At 35.0% G+C, this 11,827-nt stretch overlaps 1 long non-coding RNA gene across 1 annotated transcript; it reads left to right on the forward strand.

Moving 5' to 3' along the window:
* Positions 1–788: 788 nt before the first annotated feature.
* LOC148115089 (uncharacterized) lies at positions 789–8,804 on the forward strand. Its single transcript, XR_015731884.1, has 2 exons — positions 789–986; positions 7,739–8,804. It is a non-coding gene; the product is annotated as an uncharacterized LOC148115089 (long non-coding RNA).
* Positions 8,805–11,827: the final 3,023 nt, after the last annotated feature.

Raw genomic sequence — 11,827 nt, forward strand, 5'->3', positions numbered from 1 at the left:
AGAGAAAATAGGTGGAAAAATTTCTGTCAATATTTCAAGAGAAGAACTACTCTAGCAATATCTCAAGGGTAGGATGCCCTCATAACTGTGATAGTAAAACCAGGACTGAAAAAGTACAATAGAAGGAGTCCTGTCATGATCTTTCCCTGTGGGATTTAATTGGATCATAGGAAGAGAGGCTGTAGTCTGTTGATGAGGTTATAATTTAGAAATGCAGTAATAGTAATTCTACCTGTGAGAATTAATCTAAAATTCTCTTCTGATGTGAAAGAATATCTAAGGCAGATTCTTTTTCATTAAATTGGATGGCAACTGTGTAAAAAATGTGGGAGCATTTGCATCACTCCAGATAGTTTAGGGTATGGTGTATTTCCTCTGATGGCCAAACAGTGTATTGAGGGGACAAGTCAATATATCTTCTTTCATCCCATACACTCCTTTCCATCCAACCTTTGCCAGCTTTCTTTGGCAGCTCCTTTGCAATGGGATTTTTTTCAAGTAGAGCCAAATGTAGCACATTGAATACCCATGAGAGGAGACGCAGCCAAGTCCCACTTCAGAGCAGACATTCCTTCCACATATTGCTGGATCTGTTACCCTGAAGTGTGGAACGCTTCCACAGAGACATTGTCAGAGGAGGCCAGGAGGTAGATTAAGGCAGTGACAAAAAGGTTTTATTTGTATTTTTAATAGAAATATTAGGAAAACACATATGCTGTTTTATATTCAAGATTATGTTAATTATTATAATAGTTGTATTACTTTTCTAGTCTGTCTTTTCTGACTCTGTCTTTCTTCCTTCAATTCACCTTATGATCATGTTAGAAAAGTTCCCAAGAAAATTTTAAACTCTGTGGGCATTTTTCATTAGTTGACACTTTTGGGGATGACATCCTCTTTTGTTAGATCTTCCCATCCCGCTCTGAAGGATTAGGTGTCTAGCAGTTTAGAGGAAGATTGAGTAATTCTGATGAGACTGCATTACCGTAAGTATTAAATGATTCTTTTGGTGTCTTGAAATTTTGACTTATTGATATTTTATGGGCTGCTAAAGCCAGAGGCTTTTATCAGTAAAATAGAAGAGAATATAAAGAATGAAATTTCTCTTAAATTTAAAGCAAATATAAAGACATTTAGAGACCTAGGGCAATACAGATTACTTTAGTTCTATACTGCCATCACAGCCTTGTTCTATTTCAGACTATTGCATTGAATTATCCTCCTATTGGTCCTGGCTTCCAATTTAACCTTTGGACTTTGACCTCTCTCACTGATACTCCCCCTCCTCTCCAACTGTTTTTTCTATGTTTTTCTTTTTCTCTCTCTGTCAAGTAATAGGTCAACATTTCACTGTGACTAATCAGAAACAACCTTCCCTGCTTTATTTTCAGGATTCCTTATTCTTACCAATGTTTTGGTGGTAGTGCTTTTTTTCCTTAAATTTTCTATAAACTTTAAGATTCTACAAAGCCAGTATGCAAATGATAAATCTTTGGCCTAGATAAGGTGTAGATGTTTGCAAATAGAGAAATTGTCTTTTGAACCAGGATAGCCAAGGTAGCCGAAGTCAAATAAACCCCCCTGTAGAAATTGAAAGTTCCTCTCTCCTTTGCCATAGGAAAAATGCAGATTCTTTAAATCCATTGGATATTTTCTTCTCTCTGGAGCAAAACAGGAGGCAATTTGAATATTTGTATAATTTTTAACCATCCTGCCTATAAATAATTTATTGGCCATGGTCAATGAATGTTCATTCTTTCATAAGAGTTTTTCTGTGCAGAAGATTGCATAGTTTATATAGAGCTATTTCAGTGGCAATTGACAATCCAGAGTGTCTCTTAATGCAGCAGAGAAAAAAAATGGCACTTTAATTGCAGAGCTACTATACATTTTGCTCTTGAAGTGAAGCAAAGCGAAAAGGATGACATATAATTTGAAGTTATTTTTAAGTGACTGCCTTAGAGCAGAGGTATAGCGTAGTATTTAGGGCTGGGCATTCAAATTAATCAAAAAGGGTGATAGAGCTTAAAAGAAGAGACCCCTTCATCTCATATGCTTTTTAGAAGCTGACTTATGATTAGTATTATGATACAAGTCATTCTACTTTTCAGTAAACCTGGCTCTTCAGTTCTACATATATGCAACAATCGAAATATATCATAAAAAAACTAGAAGATATGTGTGTGTGTGTGTGTGTGTGTGTGTGTGATCCAGGTTGAGCGAGATACACACATCATCAGTTGGTTCCAAATTTAGATGCACATTGCCACTATGACCAAAAGACTCAGTTAGTTGGTGTGGTCTGCTATTGGCAGTGCACATTAGCAATGTCTGTTTATGTAGTATTATGCCATAACCTTCTGCTCTACTCTTTTTTACTATTTTCAATTTTTACTATTTTTTTGTTTTATTTTCAAAGATAAATGTTGATACATTTTTATTTGTTTATTGAGGCATAGATTGATCAAGGATTTTGCATGACTATTTTGTCTTTACCTGATCATCTTTCCAGGATTTTGTACCTCTTTTTTTCAGATGATTGAGCATTGGCAGTTGAGGACCAATATAACTACAAAGCAAAAAAGCACACACAAAAAAATCCCCCTCTATGAAGCAAAGCAAAACCCCACCCAAGTGCCACAACAGTATCATCTGCCACTTTGCAATAATAATAATAATAATACCTAAAAAAAAAAACCACCAAAGATAAAAAAAGAAAAGAAAAGCAGAAGCAGATTTCCAGTAGAAGAAAAGCTTTGGACTACCTTGTACATAGATCAGAGCGACATGGTCTCTCTGATCTCTTGTGATTCTAGCCTTCCTCACACATGAATAGCATTATAGTCATGAATATGCCAGATTTTATAAATGGATGTGGATTCTGCAATGTGAGATATATCAGCTTGATCATCTTTGAAAGACAGAAAAGCACTGTCAGATTGTTATGAGGGACTTCCTTTTAGGTGACTGTGATTTAACCCAGGACAGATTAAAGTTAGATAATTGACTGTTAATATGAGTCCTCTATTTTTTATCCATTGTCATTTTAAGAAACCATTTCTCCCTTTACAAATAGTTAATCACTTTGCTATTGTTTTAGGTTTTGCTTTTTAAGGCCACTCCTGAGTAGTCTTCTCTAACTGTACCTCTTCATATGCTTGCCTTTGTATTTTATGGCAATTAATTTGGCGGCTTTTGTGAGAAAAGATGCCATGTCTGTATGGAAACTGATTGAACAATGCACCTAATCTGATATTTGATTTAGACCTTTGTAAACGGAAAAGGCAGCTTGCCTTTAGCATCTAGCAGGACAAAGTGGTGTCTGTTAATATTTGATGAGAATGATTATTTTAATCAGTTTGGGATGATAAAAAACACTCACCAGAGGCTGTGTGAACATCACTGCCCATCACAGCAATGGATTTGCTGTCAAAAAGGAATTCAACAGAAGGTTTTCTTCACAACCACGCAGCCAGCTCTTAAAGCAAAATTTACTTGTTCCCTTAGTATAATTGGCTTTGTAACTCTACAAATCAATGCAAAGAATATCTAGAGTACATCTAGCTTGAGCTTACTGATGCAGCATGTCAGATCATATGCATGACCTTCTGAAGATAGGGATTCAGTCAGAAGCATCCCAGAGTAAAGGATGTTGGAAAAGATTGGGCCAAAAACAAGAGTCAGCAATAACACATACTGCGTGATCATTAGATGCTCTTAAGATATTATGAGGACAGAGTTGGATGAATTGTTATATGTGGCCAACATAAATTGATGTAGCTTCAATTTAGATAGTTCCTATCATAAAATCCAGGAACTTTGATTAATGCTATGCCAATATCCATCTTTCAGTTTCTCCTATAAAGTAGACTTGTTTTTTAAAAAAATCCATGCATTATTAGCAATGAATAACTTTAGCTATATGAATATGCATCTATTCCAATGCCATTTACAATTGCAGTGTAATTGCAACTAATTTAATTTGGATCCAGCACATGGAATCTTCTGTGCTCTTATCAGTTATTTGTTCCATACCACCTCTTTCACTGCAGTCTTCTCTGCAAACCTTGCAAGGCAATCTCAATTTTAATAAAAAAAATATGTTTCCTCCAAACCTCAGTTCTTAGTGATGGCTACTGCGTTTTTACATTTCTGTTGAAATCAGCCAGTAGCAGCGAGAAGAACATCAGTTAAATAACGGCTGTGTGTGCATTCTAGATAACATTCAAACTTCTGGGAGCTTTGCCATTAATTTCAATGGTAGTTTAAGGCTTCTGATTGCAGCTGAGGAAGCAAGAACTAAGTGAAAATATTCTATACATTTATGGCATTATATTTTACTTGAAGTAGGCTGCTCCTGATCAATTTGATCAGTTTATCTGGCAAGAAAAAGTACAAGAACCATGTGTTTGTGGGCAATTTTGTTTGTCTTTTCATCTGGCTTTTGGGCTGACATATTTCTAGCAAACCACAGTAGTTTCTGAGACTTGAGAAAAAAATCCTGTATCATTATAAGCCATTCAGCATTTGCCCACATCATAGTCTTTGGGCTATATCTCACCGGTAAATTTTCAAGGGGTCTGTGGTTGGCAGTCAACTCCACAGTTGTATTTAAAAGCAGCTGGTGGGTGTGTGTGTGTGTGTGTGTGTGTGTATGCATGCTTCTTCATATGTGAAAAGAATTTTTGTAGCTTTTACTATATATGCAGGATGTCTATGCAAGATGTTTAAAAAGTAGATAGCACTACTATTTACAATTACTTATTGCACTGAAAGACATTCCTAACCCAAGAGGTACTTCTTCTGCACAGAAATGCTAAAAACGTGTACTTGAAATAGGTCTTTACAAAAAAAAAAAAAGGACAGTTGCTGTTGCTTTTATTATGTATTTGCTTTTACTATAGTTCTATGCTTCCCATACAATCACATTTCAAAGCAATAGTCAACATTAAGACAGGGATCACAGCTCTAAAGAAGGGATCTGTAATACAGGAGAACAGCAGGGATGTCTGGAAGAGGTGATTCAAAAAAGTCAAAATGACAACTACAGTGTGATTAAGCTCCACTTATTTTTCATTAGTGCACATAAAAAAATGGGATGGAACTTTAATTGCATCACTGGAGCTACAAATGTGACTTATTTGACCATATCCTACAGACACCCTGAAGGGTAGGATGTTGATTGGAAGTCATCTCAAAGTTTTCTCCTTTTCTTTCATTGTTTTCAGAAGTCAATTTATTTTCCTTGACGAAAGCAACCCATCCAGTTTCCATTCTTGACTTTTTCCCTCTGCTTGTGAAGAAACAAAGATGGAATGTTTTGATTCTTTTCTGTTCTGCATTTGAATGCCCGACTTTGGTAATCATGGCCTAATATGAATCTTGTGAGGAAAATGTACACGTAAAGTAAGCTGCCCATTTGAACTGCTTCTTCTAAGTTCAAAAGTAAGAAAGAGTCCATGCGCCTCAAACGAATATCATGGCTTAAATGCTTATGCCACTATTAATGTTTAAAATTTTCCCTGGATTTTTCATTTTTTAGTTGCAAAAAGCTAGTTGGACTACTTTTTTAAATTCTGAAATATTAGTTTCAAAGATCAACATATCATGAAATAGACAGTAATAACATCAGCAGTATTAATAGTGGGAATGTATAATGAATAATAGAGGTGCAATGGCTCAGCAGTTAAAGAGGCTGAGCTGGAGAGCTGGAGAGTTGTTAGGCCGGGTTTGAGACTCAAGTGCCAGATGAAGTGGTGAGCTCCGTTACATGCCCCAGCTTATGTACACCCAGTTTGAAAGCATACAAATGCGAGTAGATAAATAGGTATCAATTCAGAGAGGGACGGTAACACCATTCCATGCACTTCCGTATACAGTCATGCTCGCCACATGACCACAGAAATATCTTTGGGCAATGCTTGTTCTGCTTGTTCTCTGCTAAGAATTGGAAGTGAGCACTACCCCTTATAGTCAAAAACAAGTGGACAGGTGAAACATTTACCTGTTATAAAGAATAATAATGAGATACCTTGTAAGATCTCTAATACGGTAATGACAACAATTATAAATATATATGGGCAAGATTTCTTTATCAGGCCGAGGAAACTGAAACAGACTTGCAGATCTGAAAATGCCACTGAAATACGTTTTAAACACAAAAAGAAGACAAAGGTTTCAAGTTAATAGTTGTTAACATAGTCAACAGTAGTAATGAAAAAACAATAGCTTGATTTTTATAGTTTTTAATGTATTTATTAACTGTTTTAGCTCTGTTGATGCTACCCAGGTTACTTGTTTGAGATATGGACAACTATATAAATTGATTTAAAAATAATAAATAATAAATAAATATGTTTAGAACTTTAGGTTACTTGGCTAAGTATCCAGATTATATCTATCATATTGAATTTGGCAAGTGACAGTACAAAGATCATCATAAAATATTGGTATGATTTTCATGGGCTTTGCAATCCATTTTGACTGAGATTAGAAAGCTAATGCTAATGGGGTAAAGCTACATACATAGCAGGAAAACTGTAATAAGAATACTTGGAGGGAAATTTGCTTCATTTTTTATGAGTTCATCTACATAAATTTCCATTTTGGAATAATTTCTCTTTCAAGCATAATTATCTGCCTTTGGCCATTTTTACTAAGTTTTAAAGGCTGTATAAGATTTGACTGATTTTTAAAAAGGCTTTTTCCACTGAGATTTTTTCAGATGGGAAAAAGGCCAGAACTGTAGAGATACAATCTTAGATTCCCCAAGGGTAGACATCAATTGGTCACTGGAAAAAAAAAAAGGCTTGAGGAATAAAATATGAACTCAATCAAATTGCTAATGAAAATAGTTAGCCTATAATTAGTTCATGTGGCTGCTTAAACTTATCCAACTTGATATGCCCAAGCTTTTTTGGTATTCCAATCCCCAGAATTCCTATCCAACATGATCTTGGGATTTTAGAAGTTGTAGTTCTCACCCATTGAGGTTAATGATTTGGATCAACATTGAAAATCTCTTGCTAATGAAAGCATACCATTCTAGAACATTCCCCAAACTACAAGACAGTTTGGACTAAAGTCCCTTGAATATCAATACACCATGAACAATGACAATTCTATCTGGAAATTTGAGGAACAGTTGTATAACTACTACAACTAAGTTGTAAGGTTTCTAAGGGGTTTTACCATGTCTAGGTATAGGGGGTTAGGAAATGCTTACCATTCAAGCCAGCACATGTACATAAAGTAAAGGGAAAAACAGAGTTAAGGAAGAATAGATAATAATTATGAAAACAATACTTTAATGTCAATTTTGGTGTGCACATTATCCATACTAAGTAAGCTTATTCTATGGTAATAAGGAATTCTGCACAAAGTTTTGAGAGATAAGAAATAAGAGACCGCAGTCTTGGCAGAGCACTGAGGAAAGAGTACTGTTGAACTTCCAAGTGTCTTTGTAGAGAGCATTATGCAAAACATTTATGGTTTTTAAATCTAGAAGGGAGTAGGACACAAATACCTGATTGTTTAATTGCATACTACTGTATGTTAAAACGGCATTGTCCTTCAGAAACAAGTACAAAGTCTGGGTAAGTTTTTTGCAGGACTGTGGTAGGAAAGGAAAAAGATAATACCTCTCCTGTATTTTTATTCTTCTGCATTCATTGCGGCGATTTAGACTATGAAAAAAAAAATACAATTATGTGTGTGCATACTTAGCTATTTTTCTTAGGAGAAAAATATGGCATCCTTCACTTAATCCTCCAGAGAAAGATTGAAGGCAAACAAGGTCCAGGCAGAAGAAGAACATCATGGCTTCAAAACCCAAGGGACTGGTTTGGACAAAACTCAGCAGCACTTTTTCATACTGCTGTTGACAAAAATAGGATTGCCAACATGATCGCCAACGTCCGATGATGGATATGGCAGAAGAAGAAGAAGATACTTAGCTTTGTATTGTAGCTTGTCCTGCTTCATGTGATGCTATTTAAAATATCAGCCCTATGATATATCAATCAAATGTATAGTGTTTTATGGTTAGATTATGGATTATCTTTATGGTTAGATTATGGATCTTCAAAAAGATTCAGAAGTATTTCAGATCTCACATGAACACAGCTGTTTTAATGAAGAATTTTCATTAATCTTTCCACTCAGATGATTTTTTTTTAGGGTCAAGCCTGAACATTAGAAAAAATATGGTGATCCTCTGAGGAATTAACTCATCAAAGTAGCATCTTTTTCAAGTGGTGGTATTTTAGAATTATAGTTACGGTAATAGAACTAGCAATAGAATAGAATTCTCCTTTGAATGGAGCTGTGTACATAGCATGTTCTAATCTGCAAAAGGAAGATCTAGAGTTCAGTTAGTATTTATTTAATGCAAAATTGAATCCACCATAAGTGCATTCAAATCTAGATCTGAATATATTGAAGCCTAGTAAATTTTAATGAAAGCTGCAAGGTTCAACACATCTTAACGGTATAATTGGCAATATAATTTTAAAGTACATTTTTACTATATATACATTTTCATCCAACATGATCTCACACAGTCCTAAGAATATCTTGCATATTACAACTTTTTAACACCAGCTAAACGATGCAGCCATTTCAAAATTATTCTTTTTGTTCCCATTGCTGCTTCTGCCCCTCCTGCTTTCTCAAGGCTATTGAGGGTGCTACCTAATTTGCATTATGAGTTTTGAAAACCTATTTACTAGCAAGCAAGTGTACTTCAAATGTGTTGTATAAATGCTGATCTTGTATGGTTAGGATAATAAAATACCAAATGTCAATAGTGTGATGAATTGTTATCTCAAAAAAAAGAGCTGGTGGTGATGGAGGGAGTGTTACACTGAAGAATTGTATCTAAACTCTCTATTACATATCCAGTAACCTAAAAAAAATTAAACAATACCTATCCTATTCATTCCAAATGGAATATGGAATATGATTCTCTGGGACTGCTAAGACTGATGCTAAAACATTTCCTTTTTATCTCCAAAATTCACCCTGCTGCTCTCTCCAAAGGGCCAAACATACAGGCTTTTCTGAAGTTAAAAATTGGTACAAATCTATTACAGTCTTTCCCCATTACTTTGCTTGCTTATGGCCAATTCTCACAAGTTAAACAGTGCACACACACAAAAAAAATACAGTAAATCACAGGCTGTTTTGTTCTATATTATCCTCTCACAAATTATGAGTCAAGAGGGAAGAATGCATTTGGCAATTTATAGTTTCCTGTGAGAATTACAAAGGATCCCATAAGGTCACGTATTTTATGGGTGGTGGAGTGTGGGAATAGTCCTGGCTTAGTCTAATATATAAGGGATGTAAGCTTCATCTTTTCCATGCACACAAAACAGAAACCAACAAGAAGTTATTCTTTGAAAGTGATTTTTGCAGTTGAGTGAAACAGGTGCTTTTATTTCATTCCGTGGAATATTATTTTCAACAGGATATGCAGCTGGTAATAGGGCATTAAATTAAGATTGTGACCTACTGGCACTTTCATTTGATTTTAATTAATTTAAATGCATGCAAATTTAAATTGTTGCATTTCCTAGCACCAGTGATGAGCAAAAAAAGAAAAAAGAAAAAGAATTAAAACGGGACAGACATTAATCTGCATACACATGTGTTATGAATTCTTTTTTAAAAACCTTAAATGTATACATGGCCATTCTCTCTTCCAGACAACCTCTTCAATATGGGTAATGAGAGCCTATATTTCACAAGAAATGGGCAAATATGTAACATTCAGTTCAGTCCAGTTCTTGTTTTTCCTGTCTTAAATGCATTCCATCCTGGTTGTAGATTAATTTGTGTACTTTTGTATTAATACATTTCATACACACTTCTCTTTAATAGATGTTTTTGGTATGCATGTTTTCAAATATGCACGTTTTTTGCATGAGAATTTACTGTATTTGGTATATCTTCTTCTCACATATCCGTTTTTAACACATTTTTTTTTTAACTATGACCTGCATCACAAATTTGGAAGAGTGCTGATTTCAGGAAGTGAAAGTTCAGTTCAGAAAATACAAAAGCTGAATAAACTAACCTATAAAGTAGATGGATCTTTTCCCCATCTGCCATGGCATGGACTGGTTCAGCACATGAATGACTGCTGGAAGTGGAATAATTCAGTCACCTAAGCTTAGTTACTGTTATGCTGGCAACACTTAATTTGCAACAATAGAACATTTGACCTGATCTATCTTTAAGAGAAATGTTGTCTTTTTTTTTTTCTTTTGTAATGTGAATACTTTGTACTGCCTTATATCAGATCACCAGGGCATAACTTCACCACCTTTTTTCATTGATTAGCAGTAAGAGAGCAGAGAGCCTGTCTTCAGGAAATTGATGTAAACCCTCCTAAAATTCAAATATGCAGTCCTGGAAATGTTTCCAAGTACTGTTTCAAAGACAATAGGGTGAGTAAAATGTATTTGCCTGCAATTCAATGCAAATTGTAGTAGGTACAAGTCACAGCAAGTGTAAGTTACAATGAGAGGTAGGGTCCCCGATTGTTAATTGCATCATGCTAATTAACATGATTAAACAATTAGTTTAGAATGCCAAAGTACAATAAAATCCACATGATCAGATCAGGTTGGCGTCTTATTGAGTTTGATGAATTAAGATACATAAACACACACAGAAATAATATTTTTTTAAAAAGCATTATAGTTGAAATAAGTCGGTAAAATCACCTCTGTGTCCTTTGAAAAGTAGAGGAGAAAGACACTGTTTAAAGTGCAGGGTCAGATGACTGATAGAGTGCATTGTCTGGAGACTTTCACAGTTCAGGTTAATGCTATCAAACCTTTTAATTACACCAATATATAGCTGATAAGAAGCCCTAATGGCCCTTTTCATATCTGTAGAGTAACTAGGACATGTGCCATGTATGGATGTAAGATTGATTCCTATGAGGCTTCATTCTGATAGCATGACTTCCTGTCAAATGATACATAGCAGAAACGACTTTTCAAATCTTTGTCTTTCCTACTGAGGTGCTGTTGGGAGATATTCCAGTGCCTTAGGAATGGGCTGGTGTAGTTAAAAAGTAGGGTTCATAAAGCTGAATCGGTAAGCTGTAACTAAGTATTATTATTATATGTGATTTTAAAGTGTATAACATGGTATTCATTTATAGTCTTATGTTCTATGATCTAGGTTTCCTACCACTGGAAACATTATCTAAACTGGTAAAACAAATCTTAAACTATAGGAGGCTTTCATTAATTTCCATTAAAAAATATTTTGGATCTAAAATACTTACATTGTGTTTTCTGTTCATAAAAACAGTTATCATGCATTGGTTAAATATAATCTCCCTTGAAATATGCCCAAAGCAGAACAAAGGCATAGAGCTGATAAAAGTATCCTTATAAAAAGACACTCGTAAGAGGCACGGCTTGAAACATCTGCCCCCAACTTGACTTTTTTGACTTTCCCTGGAGATGCCTCTGCTGCCATCCTACCTTTTGTACATGGAATGCAAACATAGTAGCTTTGAAAAAAAAAAAGTCATCTAGCCTCAGTCTGAAACCTCTCCCTCTTATCAGAACTCAGTCAGAAGAGTGTGTGTATGTGTGTATTCATGCAACAACCTTATAGTGAAAAAAGGACAAAGGATTGGAGTACCAGCAGAATGCTTATACATGTATGTGCTCATTAGGAAAATTTTATAAAAGATTTGTGTGTGTGTGTGTATACACACACATATATACACACACACACACATAAACCTGGCATGTGCTGGCATGCACATATACAACAAATTAATTTTGTATTAAAAACTTTT

This window comes from Pantherophis guttatus, chromosome 2 (genome assembly GCF_059756535.1).
Source record: "Pantherophis guttatus breed Tessera chromosome 2, ASM5975653v1, whole genome shotgun sequence".
Classification (NCBI taxonomy): domain Eukaryota; kingdom Metazoa; phylum Chordata; class Lepidosauria; order Squamata; family Colubridae; genus Pantherophis; species Pantherophis guttatus.